The 21,980-nt window shown below is 45.7% G+C and overlaps 1 protein-coding gene across 4 annotated transcripts in view; it reads left to right on the forward strand.

Moving 5' to 3' along the window:
* Positions 1 to 21,980, forward strand: part of LOC126266784 (irregular chiasm C-roughest protein-like) — a 1,732,081-nt gene that overhangs the window by 853,150 nt on the left and 856,951 nt on the right. The gene's annotated exons all lie outside the window — the stretch shown is intronic.

Raw genomic sequence — 21,980 nt, forward strand, 5'->3', positions numbered from 1 at the left:
ATTAGTCCCCTAGAACTTAGAACTACTTAAACCTAACTAACCTAAGGACATCACACACATCCATGCCCGAGGCAGGATTCGAACCTGCGACCGTAGCGGTCGCGCGGTTCCGGACTGCGCGCCTAGAACCGCGAGACCACCACGGTCGGCACTTTTGGGGTCTTTCCTGACATTTGCGATTCCATGTATTTGTATTAAATTACTTGCCGCATGGGTTCTAAGTTGCGTCGGGTGGTTTTAAACGTTAATAGGAATCATCCTGCATAGTTTTTCGTTTCTGTGACAATAACGTTCTCTTATAGCTATTAAAGGCGTTCCAAATACATCCTTGCATCTACTAAAAATGCTTATTTACTTCAGCATATGAGCTTCGTTTTTATTCATTTAAAAATCACCATTGGTAGCATTTTGGTCCGAATTCCGTTTGCATTTGAAATACCGTCTGTTTACACAGTATCCAGGAACCGTCATTGATTTGCTTAGTTGACTGACTTAATTTCGTGTTGGTTAGTAGCAGTATATATTGTCTTAAGGTAGAACAGAACACGGTATTGAGCTCTAGCGTTTATGTAAGTTCTGCTGCCAGAACATAAACACTCACGGATACGTTTAGGTTAAACACACGCATGAGTTTGGAGTAAACGCGTACACACACACACATATTTACACTCACACATCACCCTTTTAAAGCAGGATACATGTTGCTTCGGTTCCCATATATGGTGTAGAACTGTTACCAGTCGGTCATCTGATAGTCCATTGCTGCCTTAAATCTTTGCAGTGATGGGGCTCACGGAAAATACGCTACACCCTCGCTATCGCCCCCCCCCCCCCCCCCAAATCCCCTCCCCACCACCGACGCAGCGAACTTGTGACGTCAACTAGTTGTCTTGCCCGATATACATCTCGAAAGCTAGGCTACATCCGGTGCCATGCGGGAAATCTGTATCTCAGTGGAAAGATAAACACTAAACTCCTTAACGTTGTGAAGAGAGTGTGGGCCTATTTAAATGAGCAGCTGTGAAATATTAAACTGGTCTAAAACAGTGGGTTGGTGCATAATTTCGCAGCGGTTTCGTTTCGCATGTTGGTATTTCGGTTACTATAAGTTTATTTATCGACTTTCGTTCTTATTTGTAGTTCACTCTTACTATTTGAGTTTGCACATTGTCATTTGGAGACAGTGAGAGGAGTTTCGGATCATCTGCCAGGGTAGCCGAGAGTGCTAACGCGCTGCTTCCTGGACTCGGGGGTCGTGCTGGCCCCGGATCAAACTAACTGGCCAGCCTGAATGTGATTTTTAGGCGGTTTTCCACGTCCCACTAGGTGAATAAGGGGCTGTTCGCCACGTTCGGCCTCAGTTACACGACCCACGGACATTTGAAACACGTTTGCACTATTCAATGGATTACACTTGATGCAGACAGTTTGGGTACACACCTTCCGTCCTGGGGGGGGGGGGGGGCGGGGGGGGGGGCGGAGGGGGGTATGGGTTGGCGAAAGGAAGGGCATCTGGTCACCCCTTAAAAATTAACACGCCAAATCCGGTTAGCCGTAACACCAGACGAAGCTAATCGGGATTAATGATTGAAAAGAGAGAGAGGAGTTATGGACCATACAAAATCAAGTGCCAAGTGGAGAAATTGGAACATTTCCGACACATTCTTCTGTTTGACATCAGGAGTGGGGTGACAGCAGGGAAGGCAGCTAGAAACATCTGCGTCTTGTACGACGAGATTTTGCGCCTCAAAATCACGTGAGATGTACAGTCACGGAATCGAGAGTTAGGCCAAGGTTCGCAGACTGTTGTAAACACTGCATATATTATTGACTATTACCTTTATCTGTGGTGTTTAATAAACTTACGGATAAACTTATGCACCAGCACAACAGTAACTCGTTCTCCGCTGGAGATAATCGCTGCAGTTAATAAGGCCTGTGGTGTCATGTGCTATAACGCACGAAACAAGGCCCATATATCTGCCTGGCTCCGTGGCAGCGAAGTGGTGTGTATTTGTCAGTGAGTTGAATCGATGCGACGCAGTAAAGTGCATCGAATTAGACACGTGAGAAAATGACATGAATGAGCTGCCATGTTTTTATGCCCTCATGGCCACATTGAGAATGAATTTTCCCGATTGGTTGCCGTTTCAGTGCGGACATATGACATATTTACAAGGAATTCGCACCCATGTTACACAATGTAAGAACAATGATCGTAAAAAGATGCAAATCGGCATGGATTACAGACGAGACTGACGCCTTGTCAACGGCAGCCACGTCTAAATCCGACAGAGATTGCTCTTGTCAGTGAATAGCAGGTACATCTCGTCCAGCTGGTGAACAGACATTGCGGACGGAACTAGATCTGACAGGTACTTCGTGACAGCGCATTTCTCACAGCTGCACATAAAGCTGCGTGTTTTTAACTGGCCAAACAACTCAGAAGCTGCGTAGTTACGGACCGGAGGCGAGTAGTGTTGTCTGTTGAGTTGTGATTTTGTCTGATTTCAAACGATGCAAGGCGTCGTATACAGCGATGGCCTAATGAGACGTTCAAACTACACCATGTGTAGGATGAAATTCAGGCCGGAAGTGGTTCTGTGTTTTTCGGGCGTTTTTCATACCACGAATTCGGCCCACTCATTCAGGCCACCGTGGACATGAACCAGGATATTTATTATAACGTTCTCGGCAAACGGTCTTGTCCTTTATTTTACACCTTCATATTGAGTGTGTTGTGGATACTCTCGTCTTCCAAGATGACAACGGCCGTGTTGGCGCAGCGGCATGCATAGGTCACTGCCTGGACGAACACTCGTACATCCTTCGACCTTGCCCCTAAATCGTCCGGTCTTAACCGCACAGATAATGTCTGTGTCTGTTTGGAATTATCAGTCAACATCCCACAATTGACTGCCCTGCGGGGTATAATTATAACGACGGAGAGGCACACAGCAGTCAGTCGCCATGGAATCAAAGTTGCGTCTGATTATTATCACTGAGTTTCAAAAAAATGGTTCAAATGGCTCTGAGCACTATGGCACTCTACATCTGAGGTCATCAGTCCCCTATAACATAGAACTACTTAAACCTAACTAACCTAAGGACATCACACACATCCATGCCCGAGGCAGGATTCGAACCTGCGATCGTAGCAGTCATGCGGTTCCGGACTGAAGTGCCTAGAACCACACGGCCACCGCGGCCGTCACTGAGTTTCTTCAGTTGGAAATGGCACACCCGAAGAAACTTGTGGACTCTGTTTCTCGCCGAACTGAGACGTTTACCAAGGCTAGAGGCGATATTAAGCGATGCGAGCACGCTCCAACATAATTGGCGCGTCAGTCCGTACGACGTTTTTCTGTAAAAAGGTTAGTCTTCTAGTGTTTACCAGCAATGTTTTGATCTTAAAGCGAAACTTTTTTTCCTTTATTGAAATTTCTTTCCCCTCGCCCCGTGCAGGAGGGGGGGGGGGGGGGGGGGGGGGAAGGTTGGGCTGCCAGCTGATGGAAGTCACCATTCTTCATCCATAGTAAAAATTTTAGTCCGCAGCTCGTGGTCTTGCGGTAGCGTTCTCGCTTCCCGCGCCCGGGTTCCCGGTTCGATTCTCGACGAGGTCAGGGATTTTCTTTGCCTCGTGATGACTGGGTGTTGTGTGCTGTCCTTAGGTTAGTTAGGTTGAAGTAGTTCCGAGTTCTAGGCGACTGATGACCACAGATGTTAAGTCCCATAGTGCTCAGAGCCATTTGAACCAATCCTCTGCAATGCGAATATTCCATGGATCTCCACCACAGCGAAGTTCTGTAAATCCCTCCATATCTTCGAACGCCACGTACTCCGTCTCGCTTCCCGCTGCCGTTTACGCTCCCCCTCTCGCCCCCTACCCCATGAATCCTCCATCATCTAATTCAATTCCCGCCCTTCCTCACCCACACCAAACACCTTCGCATCTCCTATCTCCTGCACTGTTCGCAGACTATATTCTAATAACCCCATTGTCTCCCCTCTGATTACAAACCATGGCTTCCGCACCCGGTAGCTGAGTGGTCAGCGCGACATGATGTCAATCCTAAGGGCCCGGGTTCGATTCCTGACTGGGTCGGAGATTTTCTTCGCTCAGGGACTAGGTGTTGTGTTGTCATAATCATTATCAGTTCATCCCCATCGACGCGCAAGTCGCCGAAGTGGCGTCATATCGAAAGACTTGCACCCGGCGAACGGTCTACCCGTCTGGAGGCCCTTGTCACACGACATTCACATTCACCAACGCTGGTACGCTGCCGCACCTTCATAAACACTACCCCACGTCCCTACCCCAGTACACACTCCATGTCCTATCCTTATGCAACTTAGAACAACTCCCTCGCCAAACAGTGAGATCCGCTCCGATATTTATCCCTTCTAACAACATTTACTGTTCCCAGGCGTAACGCACTGCAGGTCAGGGCTCATCTCTATTTTTCCCTCTCCGTCCATCCCCATCCCTTACCTCCTGCAACCACTGCCCTACCCACACGACACTCTACTAACCACCGTTTGCTCTTCCCACCGAATGTATTTCCCACTATTCAGCTCTATTCATATCATCTGTCGCGCTGAGTGGCCGCGTGGTTAGAGGCGCCATGTCACGGTTTGGCGGCCCCTCCCGCTAGAGGTTCGAGTCCTTCCTCGGACATGGGTGTGTGTGTTGTTCTTAGCATCAGCTAGTTTAAGTAGTGTGCAAGTCTAGGGACAGAAGACCTCAGCAGTTTGGTCCCTTACGAATTCACACATATATGGACATTTTTGAACCTATAATCTCCTTAATTTTTCTACCTAACGGACCCGTGTCTTTTCACTCACACTCTTCAGCCGTATAGAACATACTCTCTCCTCCGGCAACATATTTTAAATGAAACTGCAGTTCTTCAGCGTTTTTCATCAGAACTATTTCACCTTCCTCCAATATGTTTTCAGAATGTATATGTTCCGATTTTTCAACTGTTCGTCTTTGATTTTTCATTTAAACTAGAAAAACAGCCCCATATTTGTTTCTAATTGTCACTATAATTTCTTTAATTCGTTTGGCTGAAGAGCTAAATATTGTACCGCTGACAGTCCACCCCTCGCCCATATGGGGCGAGGGAGATGGAATAACAATAAATGATAAAATAGGGGGCGCAGTCTCCCGGCGGTGCTGTGGTCGCGGTGCAACGCCACGGATATGGAGCACCCATCTTAGCCCGCGGGCTGAAGCTTAAAAGGGCCCGCCTGCGGCCGGGATTACTCCCTATCGCGTCTTATAGAGCCGCGCATAAGCGCCTTAAATATTTATAGCGGATTATCTGGCGCTCTGCAAACAGGATAGCTGTATTTATAAACAAATCACAGCGCCACTGGCTTTGGCAGATCCGCACCTCTTAGCTCCGACTTACACTGTTAGCGGAGCGTGCCGGCGCAACTGCGGCGTAGCCGGAGTGTTCCGTGAGTCGGGGAGAGCGCTTCCTTCAAATCGGGGCTGTGAAGAACGCAGCGCAGTGCAGCGGGCGTTTTGGAATAGAACGAACGGAAAACGCAAAGCTTCCCAAAACAATTTTACCGTCGAAGCACTGGTCTGCGTATGACAGTCAATTCCATGTTGAGTAGCATTCAGCTCCTCTGACACACAGAAAATTTTAGTCCCCTGCAGCAAGGGACTGCAGCACAAAATCTCCGCATAAATTTTATAATACGTGTCTGAGTAAGTGACATCATAATAAGGTGGTGAGACAAGGAGGTTTAACGAGGAAGCCATTTAGTAACGGACAAGTTCGAAAACAAGAAGAGCATGAATAACACGAAGCGGACAGTTACGTTAGTTCAAGATCAAATTTTATCGATTCTACATTCATCTACGTCTGTTTTACGCAAACCACCACATGCTAACTGCGAACGTGACAAGTGAGATATGTAACTTAACGTGTTCAACGTAAAGCACAAGTGAAAGGAATAGTTGTTCACTTCGCGTCTCCTGATGTTAAGTCCCTTTCGGAGAAGATTATATACGGTGAAACGTCCCCTTAGAAAAATTAGTGAATTACTGTGCTGGTAAGTTATTTGATTTTCAAACACCTGAGCAAAACTGAATGTACTCAGACATTTCTCTCTTTACTTATTCTGATCATCACTAAATTGACACACAGTATTTTTAGCGCGACGCAATCTGACTTTCAATAATCCCTTCAAAAGAATGGCCTTGACTAACAACAACTTATACCTTTCATGAATCACTTACCTCACAAAAATCTTCATTACTCGAACTACTGCAATACAGCGAGCGCCAATACTGCCAGCTAAATAAAAGATTCTAACTACGGAAGTCACTAACTACTGATAGGCATAGTTAGCAAATGAAAGATTTTGATGAAAAACAAACAATGTATTTACCTTAATAGTGTTCAAAAGTCATTATATATATATATATATATATATATATATATATATATATATATATATATATATAATCAGTTCATGACGTCCAGTCTTACAAATTTACTGTCTCTGATGGACACATGTCCAAATGATAGGCTCTCAAAACTCCGCCATGTCTCTCCCCACATCCACCACTGCTGGCGGCTCACCTCCAACTGCGCAACGCTACGCGCTGTTAACAGCCAACTGCCCAACACTGCAGTAGCAAATTCCAACAATGCCACCCAGCCACAGACTGCACACAACACAGCCAGTGATTTTCATACAGAGCGCTACGTGGCGTGACCAATATAAGAACCTAAACAGCCTACTTACAACGGTCGTGGTGCCGTTTATGATTTGAAATTGTTATAGGAATGTGCAACTACGAAATGTTCCCTGACGAATGCCATGAAATTGCTCCACCAGTGCAGTGCTTGCCAAAACACTTCTCAAAATAGAATCACCATTACCCACTGCTACCCATATCCAAATTATTACACAGTGGTGTGTCTGAATATAAATGCCTCCTTCGTACTCCTAATCGGAAATCAAGTCGCGAAATTATCGAAGTGAACGTAATGTTGAATTACAGAGTACTGTAATTAACCGTCTAGAGCATTAAACACACTTCCACTCAGGCTGCGAACAGTGACACACGACACACAACGTTTTTCATTTATGGCCGCGACCTGAGTCGTTAATAGTGATGCAGTTAACGTTTTATAACACTTCTTATCAGTTTGGCTTTAGGAAATGTGAAAGCACCGGAGAGACAATCAGACGTTGCGGTTGATAATGGAAGCAAGGCTAAAGAAAAATCAAGACACGTTCATACGATTTGTCGACCTGGAAAAAACGTTTGACTATGTAAAATGGTGCAAGATGTTCTAAATTCTGGGAAAAATCGGGCTAAGCTGTAGGGAGAGACAGATAATATACATTAGGAACACGAGACAAGAGGGAATAATAAGAGTGGACGACCAAGAATGAAGTGCTCGGATTAAAAAGGCTGTAAGGCAGGGATGCAGTCTTTGGCCCCTACTGTTCAATCTGTACATCGAAAAAGCTATGATGGAAATAAAAGAAAAGTTCAGGGGTGGAATTAAAACGCAAGGTGAAAGGTACCCTGTAGTCTTCGGTACCGTATAGTTTTCTGACTTTGCGCTACAATTTCTATAGTTGCGCTTCTCCGCATATAAACAACAACATCTGGGAAAAGCCATATGATACTCCGGACGTTACCCACTACGTCATTTAAATAATTGTGAAAGGTAATACCCTGTTATCGCGTTTGGGGCACACTCGAAATTCATTCAAGGCAGTATATACACTACGTGATCAAAAGCATCCGGACACCCCCAAAAACATACGTTTTTCATATTAGGTGCATTATGCTGCCACCTAATGCCAGGTATTTCGTATCAGCGACCTCAGTAGTCATTAGACATCGTGAGAGAGCAGAATGGGGCAATCCGCGGAACTCACAGTCCTCGAACGTGGGTGTCACTTGTGTAATACTTCTGTACACAAGATTTCTACACTCCTAAAAATACCCATGTTCACTGTTCCCGATGTGATAGTGAAGTAGAAACGTGAAGGGACACGTACAGCAGCAAAGCGTACAGGCTGGCCTCGTCTTTTGACTGACAGAGAACGCCGACAGTTGAAGAGCGTAGTAAAGTGTAATAAGCAGACATCTATCCAGATCATCACACATGAATTCCACATCGCGTCATGATCCACTGCAAGTATTATGACATTTAGGCGGGAGGTGAGGAAACTTGGATTTCATGGTCGAGCGGCTGCTCATAAGTCACACATCACGCCGGTAAATGCCAAACGACTCCTCGCTTGGTGTAAGGAACATAAACAATGCACGATTGAACGGTGTAAAAACGTTGTGTGATGAATCACAGTACACAATGTGGCTATCCGATGGCCCGGTGTGAGTATGGCGAATACCCGGTGAACGTCATCTGCCAGCGTGTGTAGTGCTAACAGTAAAATTCGGAGGCGGCAGTGTTATCGTATGGTCGTGTTTTTCATGGAAGGGGCTTGTACACCTTGTTTTTTTGCGTGGAAACATCACAGCACAGGCCTACATTGATGTTTTAAGCACCTTCTTGCTTCTCATTGTTGAAGAGCAATTCGGGGATGTCGATTGCATCTTTCAACACTATCGAGCACTTGTTCATAATGCACGGTCTGTGGCGAAGTGGTTCACGACAGTAACATCCGTGTACCGGACTGGCCTGCACAGAGTTCTGACCTGAACCCTACAGAACACCTCTGGGATGTTTTGGAACGCCGGCTTCGTGCCAGACCCCACCGACCGACATCGACACCTCTCCTCAGTGCAGCACTCCGTGAAGAATGGTCTGCCAATCCTCAAGAAACCTTGCAGCACCTGATTGAACGTATGCCTGCGAGAGTGAATACTGTCATCAAGGCTATGGGTGAGCCAACACCATATTGAATTCCAGTATTACCGATGGAGGGTACCACGAACTTGTATGTCATTTTCAGCCAGGTGTCCGGATATTTTTGATCACGTAGTGTAGCCCAGCAATTAATAACAAAGACACATGGATAAACAGTTAAATGCTATCAGCCTTTCAGTAGTGTCAAGTAGTTAGAATGCATCGAGTTAACGGCGAGGCTCTCAGAGACGGTTGTTAAGTGGAATTTCATTGGTTTCCAGACCTGTGTTCATTAGGGTTACTTGCTTGTTTCAGTTACCTCTACTCGCCCATTTCGTTTGTACCTATATTATTTAGACAGCCCGTATCCGGCGAGTGAGTAATAGGGGAGGAGACTTCATGCTTCTCTTGTCAGTGTCCCCTTCCGCGCTGAATGGCATGCAGCTCTGTATCTGGCTATTATTTCGGCAAGATAAAGTTCCACCTTTACTAACAAGTTCGTTCAGCACTACACAGTGCACCCTGTCCGCTACCGTGACCCACGAACAGCGGTGTCACCTCCTCGGGTGTAACGGCAACCCCAGCCGAGATCTTAGTTCCAGACGAAGCCAGCCAACTGCAGAGGCGCCGCGAGCAGGTACGCAGCTTACTTAGGAAGTTAGTTACCGTTTGCTACAGACGCTACTGCGGGGGACGCAACTCCGGCGACTAACTCCCCCGTAATCCCGCGGATAACTTACATCCCGCCAAGGAGCTGCAGTAAACTTGCTCTACGAAAGTATAGCCGCCGCTGATAACGCACGAACCACCTTCGAGCAACCTGCACGCAAGTCCTTGTTTGCTGTTGCAGTTCGGTAGTTGTGTGTTCTCACAGGCGCACGAATTCACGAAATCAAGCACTTTAGGAACAAGGCAGTCCCTCAGATCTTAGAGAGCGTGGAGTGGTAGGACAAGGTGCTGGGGAGGAGGGAATAAGGAGGTAGCCGGCAACTCGTATGTTTTGTCTTTCAAGAGGAAGTGGTGGACGAAAAGAACCACAATATCCTGCAAAATTAAACTCTAGTTAAATAATCACCAAAGATATTAACCGTACCGCTTTATTAGAGGTAGTACTTATTACATACAATGAACTAAACGCGCACATTCCATGGAACCACAGTTGCTGCACCGGGTCAAAGCAGAATGGAGAAATTTGTAAACACAGACATTTTTACATTAGGGAGGTAACGTTCATAAACAAGTGAATAATTCCTGATTTCACATTTTATCAGTTTTTGACAATGATTGAAGACACACACACACACAAACACGCATTATTATTATTATACTGGTTTGCAAAATAAAAGCAACAAACGAAAATTTTGCAAGACTGCGTTTATTTTTCTACAAAACACCATTAACAACCAATAGTAAAGTAGGAACAATGTGTAGAATACAGAACGTACACGAGTGCAACAAGCATAACGGTAGACAAAAATATTCTTCGTTTTTCTTTTCACCTTAACGGGTTTGCTCACACATTCCGACTTCTTAAGTAATAGAACTCAGTACGTTGTCCTCGGTGGCGAGTGCTCATCGGAGGTGAGGGTATCATCTGGAGTGCCCCAGGGAAGTGTGGTACGTCCGCTGTTGTTTTCTGTCTACATAAATGACCTTTTGGATAGGGTGGATAGCAATGTGCGGCTGTTTGCTGATGATGCTGTGGTGTACGGAATGGTGTCGTCCTTGAGTGTCTGTAGGAGGATACAAGATGACTTGGACAGGATTTGTAATTGGTGTAAAGAATGGCAGCTAACTCTAAATACAGATAAATGTAAATTAATGCAGATGAATAGGAAAAAGAATCCTGTAATGTTTGAATACTCCATTAGTTGTGTAGCGCTTGACACAGTCACATCGATTAAATATTTGGACGTAACATTGCAGAGCGATATGAATTGGGACAAGCATGTAATGGCAGTTGTGGGGAAGGCGGATAGTCGTCTTCGGTTCATTGGCAGGGTTTTGGGAAGATGTGGTTCATCTGTAAAGGAGACCGCTTATAAAACACTAATAATACCTATTCATGAGTACTGCTCGAGCGTTTGGGATCCCTATCAGGTGGGATTGAGGGAGGACATAGAAGCAACTCAGAGGCGGGCTGCTAGATTTGTTACTGGTAGGTTTGATCATCACGCGGTTACGGGAATGCTTCAGGAACTCGGGTGGGAGTCTCTGGAGGAAAGGAGGCGTTCTTTTCGTGAATCGCTACTGAGGAAATTTAGAGAGAAGCAGCATTTGAGGCTGACTGCAGTACAATTTTACTGCCGCCAACATATTTCGCGGAAAGACCACAAAGATAAGAGATTAGGGCTCGTACAGAGGCATATAGGGAGTCATTTTTCCCTCGTTGTGTTAGGGAGTGGAACAGGGAGAGAAGATGGTAGTTGTGGTACGAGGTACCCTCCGGCACGCAGGTGGAGTATGTGGAGTATGTGTGTAGATGTAGATGAAATGGTTAATGTGCTCAGTATGGGATGCGGCCACCTCTGGCGGCAGTACAGGCCTGACAAGGACGGGGCTTGTTGTGAATGATGACATCAACCTCATGTTGAGGCAATAAGGCCCATTCTTCTTGCAGAGCTGCTCGCAAGTCTTGGAGAGTGGTTGTTGGATGCTGACGTGGTGCAACCCGTCTTCCTAGTGCATACCAGACAAGCTCTTTGGGATTCAAATCGGGAGAGCATACAGGCCACGCCAGGCGTGCAATGTATTCCGTTTCCAAGAAAACATCAACCACCCACGCTTCGTGAGGTCGAGCATTATCGTCCTTGAATACGAAGTCTTAGCCCACAGCACCTCGCAACAACCGTACATGAGTCCCAAGATCTGCTCACGATACCTGACAGCAGTATTCACTCGTACAATGAAGTGTTCGAGTGATCGACACAATCCCTGCCCTCACCATTAGGGATACTCCACAACATCAGTCTCTTTCCAAAATTTTTGGGTCCCTAAATCATGTTCCACGTGTTCTCTAGCTGCTAATCCGTCGAGTATCACTCCCGAGACTAAATCGGCATTCATCTGTAAAAATAACATTCGACCGTCCAGGTGACATTTTGACGAATCCACTCTAGCCGTTCCCTTCTGTCAAGTCGCGTCAGAGGTAAACATGCAGCAGGTCTCTGATAATAAAGGCCACCCTGCCGAAGCCTTTTGTACACAGTTTTCCCGGTACAAAACGTCCAGTGGCTGCTGCGAGGACAGATGTCAGTTGCAGTACAGTAGTAAAGCAGAACGTCGTGCCGTTACAGCCAAATAACGGTCCTCTCTTTCTGATGTCATACATGGTCGGCCCTGCTCTCGTCTTCGAGATACACTTCCGGTCACTGTAAACTGTCGCAACAACCGAGAAACAACAGAGCGATTCACATTTGGCCATGGGGCCACGTCAGTTTGCAACTGTCTCCCTTCCTTTCTTCCTATGGCCCTCCATTGCAGAGTGATTGCTCTGACGTCGTTGTTGGCATGGTTGTCCATTGACCGGCATAGCCGGCCAGAGTGACCGAGCGGTTCTAGGCGTTACAGTCTGGAACCTCGCGACCGCTACGGTCGCAGGTTCGAATCCTGCCTCGGGCATGGTTGTGTGTGATGACCTTAGGTTAGTTAGGTTTAAGTAGTTCTAAGTTCTAGGGGACTGATGACCTCAGATGTTAAGTCCCATAGTGCTCATAGCCATTTGAACCATTTTGACCGGAATGCCATCTTCCGTGCAGAATGCGATCCTACAGACATCTGTTGACTGTTTGTATGACTATATCGTGAATTAGACACATGATGGGGAAATAGCGGTTTGTTGCTTTAATTGTGGACACCAGTGAATCATTATTATTTCCTACTATCCCTATTCAGAAAGAGATTGAACTTGAATAGTCATGATTTTTTTCTTCTTTCTTGCTTCTTCCAAAATTTTCTTCATCCGCTCGCTGTTTTCTCTATTGCGCTCTTCCGACCATTCATTCCTGTTATATTTCTTTTTTTTGTTTTTTCTTCGTCGTTTGTTTTTATTTAAGTGTATGTTTCTGCATATTTTTTCTAAACTGTTTATGATTATTTTCAATGTATTTTTCTGTTTCAGTGATCTACTGTATTTTGTCTTGTTTCTGGTAGCGAATGCTATTTCAAAGATTTGCCTTGTAAGCCTATTCTTGTTTATCCTAGTGATATGCCGATAAAATTTCATCCTTCTCTTTCTAAAGTTGTCCGTTATCGTTTCTATCTGTTTATAGATCCCACTTGATGGCCTCTTTATCCAAAACGCTTCACCAAAAACTGGTCCGAATATTTTCCTTAGAATTTCCCTTTCCTGCTCTTGAACGTATCTTATTTTCGTATGACAATGAATCTCTGTAGTTTGTGCAGCGTAGAGAGCTTCTGGTAGAACTGCTGTACAGTAAAGCCTTCGTTTTGCATTGACAAAAATACAACTTTTACATCACCCAGTTTCCCAGAACTCCTCAAGATAGACGTTGACTGTGTTGACTGTGTTGTATCACAGACACAGTCCCTTTCACTGTTCAGAGATGTCATTAAACCCACCAAAAGATGTAAACAACCATGTATGAGAAAAAAATGGCTCCAAGCTCTATGGGATTTAACATCTGAGGCCATCAGTACCCTAGAATTACAACTACTTGAATCTAACTAACCTAAGGAAACCACACACAGCCATTCCCGAGGCAGGATTCGATCCTGCGAACGTAGCAGCACCGCGGTTCCGGACTGAAGAGCCTATAACCGCTCGGTCACAGCGGCCGGCTACACACCCTCACTCGAAGGCAACTCACACACGTATGACGACAGTCTTTGGCTGCTGAGGACTGATTGACCTCGTCAGTCAGACACTCTGGTCGAGTGTGTGTGAGTTGCGTTTGCGTGTGTGTGTGTGTGTGTGTGTGTGTGTGTGTGTGTGTCTATGTCGCCTAAATTTCGATGAAGGCCCTTTCGGCCAAAAACTTTCTTGAAACTTCCTGTCAGATTAAAACTGTGTGCCGGACCGAGACTCGAACTTGAGACCTTTGCCTTTCGCGGGAAAGTGCTCTACCAACTGATCTATCCAAGCACGACTCACGCCCCGGGCTCACAGCTTTACTTCTGACAGTACCCCGTCTCCTACCTTCCAAACTTCACAGACGCTCTCCTGCGAACCTTGCAGGACTAGCACTCCTGAAAGAAAGGTCCCGAGTTCGAGTCTCGGTCCGGCCCACAGTTTTAATCTGCCAGGAAGTTTCATATCAGCGTACACTCCGCTGCAGAGTGAAAATCTCATTCTGGAAAAAGCTTACTTGTGTGACAGTCTATATACGACTCTGCATGGTGAGTAGCAGTCTATCAAAATGGTTCAAATGGCTCTGAGCACTATGGGACTTAACATCTGTGGTCATCAGTTCCCTAGAACTTAGAACTACTTAAACCTAACTAACCTAAGGACAGCACACAACACCCAGTCATCACGAGAAAGAGAAAATCCCTGACCCCGCCGGGAATCGAACCCGGGAACCCGGGCGTGGGAGCAGTCTATCCTTTTCATAATATTGTCATTATTCCATAGTGTATTTTCGGTTCTTATGAAAATACTTTCCCTTATTCTAATTTGACTTGTATTTGAGTTTGTCTGCCGTGGGAATATAATAGTTCTAACAACGATTTTTGTTGGCGGTAACCAAAAGGTCACTCCCGCCGTTCACAATTCTCTAAGGGAAAAAAACAATTCCCTGCATTTCTTCCGTTGCGTGATATGTACTCGTCGTGATAGACGACTGTGACGTAGGAGGTGGGAATGGATGGTCCGTGACGCAGGCTCTCCCTTGCACCACAGGCCGAGGCTGAGTGGAGGTCGCACATCCGGCAGACGGCGGGAGCACAGCGCAGACCGCTAGAGGCCGCCTCCAACCAGCCGGCAGCGGGCGACAAGTTTTTGCAGCGCGATGCCGGCCGGATGTGCGGCGGCCGAGCCTAACTCCAGTTACAAGGCGCGCCGCAGCTTCCTGGCCACCACTTCCTCTGCAGCCTCTACTTGCCTACCCGCATGTCTCCAACTGCGGATGGAGTTGAGCAGGGAGGCAGCGGCCCGAACCCGCTGTACCGTGCCTTGCATAACCTAGTTAGGCTAGTAGACACACTCTCGTAACGACTCAGGTTAACTAATCGCATAGCGGTAAGGCACTGGCAGTGTGCTTTAATTATTGGTTTTCATATCCACATTTGTGGTACACTTGCCTAAATTAAAAATACACGGTGTATCAAAAAGAATCATCCGATTTTAAAAAAATCTTATACACTACTGGCCATTAAAATTGCTTCACCATGAAGAAATGCAGATCATAAACGGTTATTCATTGCACAAATATATTATACTAGAAGTGACATGTTATTACATTTTCACGCAATTTGGGTGCATACATCCTGAGAAATCAGTACCCAGAACAACCACCTCTGGCCGTAATAACGGCGTTGATACGTTTAGGCATTGAGTCAAACAGAGCTTGTACTCCGTGTACAGGTACAGCTGCCCATGCAGCTTCAACACGATACCACAGTTCATCAAGAGTAGTGACGGGCGTATAGTGACGAGCCTGTTGCTCGGCCACCATCGTCCAGACGTTTTCAGTTGGTGAGATATATGGAGAATGTGCTGGCCAGGGCAGCAGTCGAACATTGTCTGTATTTAGAAAGGCCCGTGCAGGACCTGCAACATGCGGTTGTGCATTATGCTGCTGAAATGTAGGGATTCGCAGGGCCACGGGCAGTAACACATGTGAAATGTAACGTCCACTGTCCAAAGCGCCGTAACTGCGAACAAGAGGTGACCGGGACGTGTAACCAATGGCACCCCATACCATCACACCGACTGATACCCCAGTATGGCGATGACGAATACTCGCTTCCAATGTGCGTTCACCGCGGTGTCGCCAAACACGGATGCGACCATCATGATGCTGTAAACAGAACCTGTATTCATCCGAAAAAAATGACGTTTTGCCATTCGTGCACCCAGGTTCGTCGTTGAGTACACCTTCGCAGGCCCTCCTGTGATGCAGCGTCAAGGGTAAGCGCAGCCATGGTCGACGAGCTGATAGTCCATGCTGCTGCAAACGTCGTCGAACTGTTCGTGCAGATGGTTGTTGTCTTGCAAACGTCCCCATCTGTTGACTCAGGGATCGAGACGTGGATGCACGATCCGTTACAGCCATGCGGATAAGATGCCTGTTATCTCGACTGCTGGTGATACAAGAATTCGAACCTGCGACCGTGGCGGTTGCGCGGTTCCAGACTGTAGCGCCTAGAACCGCTCGACCACCTCAGTCGGCGATACAGTACAACGGTACATTGGCACAAGTCTTCGCAGCACATCGCTCAGCGCACGTTGTTGATTTGTTATGGTGATAAGTGGCGTAATTCTAAGAGGTGCTTAATAATGTCTTACGTGAGACTGCTATCGGAAATGAACTGGTATCTTCTTAATTCTGAAGCTGATCACTTCTAGCACAAGCTCTCTAAGCTCCGTCATGCTATGTTTGCACGTCAACGGTGACGATAATACGGTGTACAAACAGTTTTGTCTTTGACTTTAAGCACTTCACCTGATAATTATGTGAGATATTTCACACTTACATGTTACTACATTCGGTCTCAAAAACATATGGAAACCCATCAAATAAAAAGATCTTTTCTGAACAGCACTTTGCAAGACATCCCATATATGCACAATAGTGTTCATTTCTGGTGAGTCTGGTGGACAGTGGAAGTGTTTTAACTCAGAAGAGTGTTCCTGGAGACACTCTGTAGCAATTCTGGACGTGTGGGGTGTCGCATCGCCCTGCTGGAATTGCCCATTGCACAATGGACATGAATGATTGCAAGTGATCAGACAGTCATTTACTGACATGCAGCTTCCATGGGTTCATGAGATTGTCTTCATACCCGTACACGTCCATACGCTCGATTCAATTTCAAACAAGACTCGTCCGACCAGGCAACATGTTTCTAGTCATCAATGGTCCGGTGTCGCTTTTGACTGGCCCAGGCGAGGCATAAAGCTTTCTGTCGTGCACTCATCAAGGTTACACGAGTCAGCCTTCGGCTCTGAAAGCCCCGATCGATGACGTTTCGTTGAATGGTTCTCACGATGACACTTGCTGGCCCAGAATCTACAGCAATTTGCGGAAGAATTGCACGACTGTCACGTTGAACGATTATCTTCAGTGGTCTTTAGTCCCATTCTTGCAGGAGCCTTTCCGGCCGCAGCGATATCGGAGGTTTGACGTTTTACCGGGTACCAGATGTTCACGGTACACTCCTGAAATGGTCGTACGGGAAAATCCCCACTTCATCACTACCGCTGAGATGCTGTGTCCCATCTGTAACACCACGTACATCTTGACAACCTGCGATTGTAGGAGTAGTAAGCGACCTAACAACTGCACCAGACACTTGTCTCATATAGGCGTTTCCGACCGTAGCGCCGCATTCTGCCTGTTAACGTATCTCTGTATTTGAATACGTATACCTCTACCATTTTCTTTGGCGCTTCAGAATACGTATGAAAGTAACGAATATTATCAATTCACTAGAACTTCTGATTAGCTAAAAACATTGTTTCACTATCTTGAATGATTCTTTACTCTAATGGAGTGTGGACTGTTATAAGCTTCCTGGTAGGCTAAAACTGTGTACTGGATCGGTATTCGAACGTGGGACCTTTCACGGACTGTGCTCTTACAGACTAAATTATACATGCACGTACAGCTTCACTGGGGACAATGCATATGCTGGGATGGACAAGGATCACACACGGAGACACGCTGGAAGTGACCAAGGGAAAGAACGGAAAACTTAAATCTGGATAACCGAATGGTGGTCTGAAACTTGTTTGTCCTCAATTCGAGCTTAGTGCTTTATCCATTGTGCCATCTTACTCACTATGATTGTTCAAGACCCCTTTCTTACGTACGAGTTCCTTCATTGTAGGTAATTCGCCGCCAGTGAAAGCGTACAAGAAGCAATGAGCTGTAGGATTCCATACAGTGTACTTGAAACACGGAGCACGACCAGCTATTTATGCTTCTACACTCAGCTATACAATGTTTGGTTAAAGTAAAATGTTATGGGTCATAAAGGTATAAGTGCCTTTACCGTGCTACATATACGGGCCATAAACTGTAGATCGTTAGAGACCGAAGCTCTAGGACTGGAAGCTCAACTAAATAATATGTGGTAGGATATTAATGTCCTACGGGGGAAGACACTCGTGTGGTAGCTATAAAATATTTACCATTTATTTTCCATTACCTTGAATTAATAAACTGATGTTACTGGAACGTGTTTTCTAGAAAAACAAATTTGTTTGTGTTTGTATGCCTAAATAAATTTCAAGAGAGCAGACGCATCCTCAGTGGGAGTTCATTCAATTTTTCTTGACGGCATATTTTATTTTCTGTGACTATCTATCAATTAGACTATCATTTAGACAATTAGTTAATGTAGCATACCACATATTTTATAGTACGCCTTCTCAGATGCGAGACTTGTGCATGAGTTTGTTAGATCTCGTTTCGCCCTTTTTTCGTCCTTGCAGTATTCTCCCATTGTTGTTCAGAGTAGTCCGATGTTACACGTTTGGGAACACGACTGGAAGCTTACTTCCTTGGAATTGGTATTATGCACTGGCCCACACCTTCTAAAAGACCAAAGTAATTGTAAATAAATTGGTGTTTTGAAAAGTCCACTTTATTTCCATTGTTCCTCATCGATTAGGTACAACAAAAGGCTTATGGTGCTGGCAAGCATTAGTACAGACTGCAGAGTCGATTGCTAAATACCATTATAATGGTATGTTACAACCGGGCAGATACGTGGGAGTACCCGGCAAGGTATAGGGGAGGGCGGCCACCCTCCCGTCTCCCACTTGCAATGACCAACCTAGACACAAATTATGATCTTTGGAATCTGAATTCGCATCTTGCCCACCACACAGACAGATGTATCAATCTGGAGAGAGCCAGACCGTGTGATGGATATTGACTATAGTGGTGTGCACATAAGAAGTAAAGGCGGGTAGCGGAGTGATGCGCATTGTCATTCGGCAGTGTTCCAAGTGACGCTCTGGCAAATAGCATCATTCTGCCTCGTATATCTGTAGGTTGAGCTTTGGGGTGCACGTGGAACTCTTAGTCTTGAATTTCACTTTAGTTTAGGTATAGTGAAAGCACTTAGCCACTATAGTGTTCATTGTGCGTGGCGTAAAGCGAACACGATGAGTATTAAAATAAGTAGCAACAGAAATATTGTGTCTAACGAATAAATTTTTCTACGGAGAGCGAGAAGCAGGAAAAGTGGCCCAACGTGACTCTTACCCCAGATTTTGAGTTACCTGGTGGGCAATGGCTGCAGCGTGCGGCGTGGCAAAGAGGCAGGGAGCACGCTGGCGAAACCCTAAAATGTTCTCACTCGCTGTCTTGTCTGCGCAGAACACATCCGGCATTTGCTTTATTACCAGAATGAGATTTTCATTCTGCAGCGGTGTGTGCGCTGATATGAAACTTCCTGGCAGATTAAAACTGTGTGCCGGACCGAGACTCGAACTCAGGACCTTTGCCTTTCGCGGGCAAGTGCTCTGTAAAGTTTGGAAGGTAGGAGACGAGGTACTGGCAGAAGTAAACCTGTGAGGACGGGGCGTGAGTCGTGCTCGGGTAGCTCAGGTGGTAGAGCACTTAACCGCGAAAGGCAAAGGTCCCGAGTTCGAGTCTCGGTCCGGCACACAGTTTTAATCTGCCAGGAAGTTTCATATCAGCGCACACTCCGCTGCAGAGTGAAAATCTCATTCTGGAAACATCCCCCAGGCTGTGCTAAGCCATGTCTCCGCAATATCCTTTCTTTCAGGAGTGCTAGTTCTGCAAGGCTCGCATGAGAGCTTCTGTAAAGTTTGGAAGGTAGGAGACGAGGAACTGGCAGGATTAAAGCTGTGAGGGCGCGGCGTGAGTCGTGCTTGGGTAGCTCAGTTGGTAGAGCACTTGCCCGCGAAAAGCAAAGGTCCCAAGTTTTAGTCTCGGTCCGGCACTCAGTTTTAATCTACCAGGAAGTTTCATTTGCTTAATTAGTTGCGAAGTGCTATAGTAAAAAATGCAACCAAAGTTATTTGTTGCGGAAATCTTAAAAGTATTTCGCCGGCAGAAGCTACTCTGCAACTGTAAGTGCGGCATGGTGTGTGTGTGTGTGTGTGTGTCTAAACCGTGACACTAGAAAGAAATATTTTTCTGCTCTGTGGAGAAATAAGTTTTCCCTTATACCGTGCAACAGTTTCATACTCTTAATCTCCCTCCTCAACCACGAAAACATAGGGGCACACCCAGCCCCAACGTTCTTAGTTAATGTACCTATTACATTACTGCATAAGCATGTTAAATTTTTTGCTGTTGGCATATCCTAAGTCCGGTTTATCACGTAGCTTAAGAAACGCTTCAGTTCTGCCACTGCTATTGTGACATATGTGCCCCACGATACATTATCAGAGAACCAGTGGGAATTTGCTGCATGTTATTACTATGTATCAGTGTTTCACTGGTCAAGAGGAGCCTTCTGAATTATTGTAGAGTTCTTGTAATTACCGCTTGCCCCTTAACGTTATGCTGTCTTCACGTTTCATTGTTCATCCTCTTCTCCTCCCCTCCCCTCCCCATACTGTCACATCGAGTAAGGTCACACTTATAGGTAGGCAACCTAATCAACAGATTTGCAAAGTGGGCTGCCCTCGGGCCTTGCTGGACAAGTTGTGTCGGTGAATTGCCTTTACGTGTCAACGTTTGCATCGTCAAAAACGGTTCTCACATTGAACACCTTTAGTGTTAGTAAAAAACACTTGGAGGGATGCTCGATCCACTACTATGTGTCTGTTTTCTGTATGTCTCGCAGTTTTTACACAGTCATCTTCTGAATCCCCGGAGGTATTTATGAATATCCCTTATGTCCCACCTCCGGCCACGTTTGAAGACGAGCTAATGGTGTTTTTCTCATATTGTAACTTCTCACAACGATATTAATTAAAATAACAATACACTGCCTACACGCAGAAAAACAAAAATTGCCAGTGAACGGTTTGAAGCAAGCGAATGTATCTCTGTATGACTAGCACTAAACTGCGTAGATTATTCTGAAAGTAAGGACCTGTCAGTAACGGAATGGATATCACAGTGAAAATTCGATCACGCTTTGCACAGACGTGTTGGGCAGTGTCTCTAGTGTGACCGACGATCACGCCATGCCACTCTTTTCGGTTCTGAACGCACAGGGAGCACGTACAAATGCCTATACAACAGTGCCTCCCGCCAAATATGGGTGCCTGCTGAGAGATTTTAGCCGGATTTCATGCAGCCCCATATGAAATAACTGTCACGCATTTCCTTCTTCGTGGCTTTTCTTGGTCATAGAATACAGGGGCAATGAGAGCGCTCCTGCAGAGTTTTCGATGGGAAGTGTTTGATCAACCACCATTCAGCCCGAAAGTGGTTCCTTCGGATTTTCAGCTCTGCTCACATGAACCGCTGGTTATGAAGCCAACATTTTGTCATAGACACTGAGCAACAGATTAGTAAAACACTACGACAAATGTCTACATCGGAGCGGCGTCTATGTAGAGAAGTATCTGGAAGATGTAGCTGACTGCTGCAACTAAGAAATTTTCGATTTTCGCTGTGGTTTCCTATTCGCAACCGACCAGACCTTTCTTTTCCTATAACCTTTGTATTACGTTCAATGTGGAGGCGAAATACTCGTATACAGTGCACATTTGTATGGTTAGTTGTGAACAAACGGCAATATAACGTACTTCCTTTGCACACCGATAATGCTCAGTGCGATATTATACTGCTTGCTAGTGTGAGAACACTAAGGCCTACTGTTGTATCGTTGTTACGTAACTGAAAACAATTAGATCTCCACTGCATGGCAACCATGCTCATAGCTCAAGTCGTGGCAGAACGTGATGATCAAGTGCTACGTGCACGGTGCCGTTATGAATTGCACAGATTCATATCTTTCGACGTAAGGACAACGATATGGAATAAATAATTACTTTATGAATAATTT

The sequence above is a fragment of the Schistocerca gregaria genome, chromosome 4 (genome assembly GCF_023897955.1).
Source record: "Schistocerca gregaria isolate iqSchGreg1 chromosome 4, iqSchGreg1.2, whole genome shotgun sequence".
NCBI lineage: Eukaryota > Metazoa > Arthropoda > Insecta > Orthoptera > Acrididae > Schistocerca > Schistocerca gregaria.